At 34.0% G+C, this 749-nt stretch overlaps 1 non-coding gene across 1 annotated transcript; it reads left to right on the top strand.

Moving 5' to 3' along the window:
- Window positions 1–210: 210 nt before the first annotated feature.
- LOC138387803 (U6 spliceosomal RNA) lies at window positions 211–317 on the top strand. Its single transcript, XR_011233983.1, has one exon. It is a non-coding gene; the product is annotated as a U6 spliceosomal RNA (small nuclear RNA).
- The last annotated feature ends 432 nt before the right edge of the window (window positions 318–749 follow it).

Genomic DNA, 749 nt, shown 5'->3' with positions numbered 1-749 from the left:
TACCACTTTATAACAGTTCTGTATTCATATAAAAAATTAAGAGTCTCCCTAGTTGAAATAAGTTGAGAAGTTTCAATGACAAATATTGGCTACGTAATATACTGAGGGTCTATTTATTCAACAATATTTTTGATTGCTTGAAAAATGCCTACCATATTACCAGGCATATAATTGGTCTTTGACAAATATTTATCACATTAAAATAATAGGGTGCTCATTTTGGCAGCACATATAATAAAATTGGAACAATACAGGGAAGATTAGGATGGCTCCTGCATAAGAATGACACACAAATTCATGAAGCATTCCATATTTTCAGGTGCAGCCATTCTCATAGCATATAAAATTGACTTTAAATCAACAATGGTAAAGAAAGACAATGATGGTAATTATGTAACTGTAAAGAGAGTAATCCAATAAGAAGACATAACAATCCTAAATATTTATACACCTAACACAGAAGCACCCAGGTTCATAAAGCAAGATCCAAGCAAAGAGATAAATAGCAGCATCTCAATTGCTGGGGACTTCCACACCCCACTTAGAGAGCTGGACAGATTGTTCAAGCAGGAAATAAATAAAGAAACACAGGACTTAAAGGAGACTCTAGAACAAATGGGCCTAACAGGCATTGACAGAACAGTGTACCTCAAAACTACTGAATATAAGTTCTTCTCATCAGCACATGGAACATTCTCCAAGACTGATCATATCTTAGTCCACAAAACATGTCTCATCAAATTAAAAAA

Source organism: Eulemur rufifrons, chromosome 1 (assembly GCF_041146395.1).
Source record: "Eulemur rufifrons isolate Redbay chromosome 1, OSU_ERuf_1, whole genome shotgun sequence".
NCBI classification, from domain to species: domain Eukaryota; kingdom Metazoa; phylum Chordata; class Mammalia; order Primates; family Lemuridae; genus Eulemur; species Eulemur rufifrons.
This window is presented reverse-complemented; position numbering and strand designations above follow the sequence as displayed.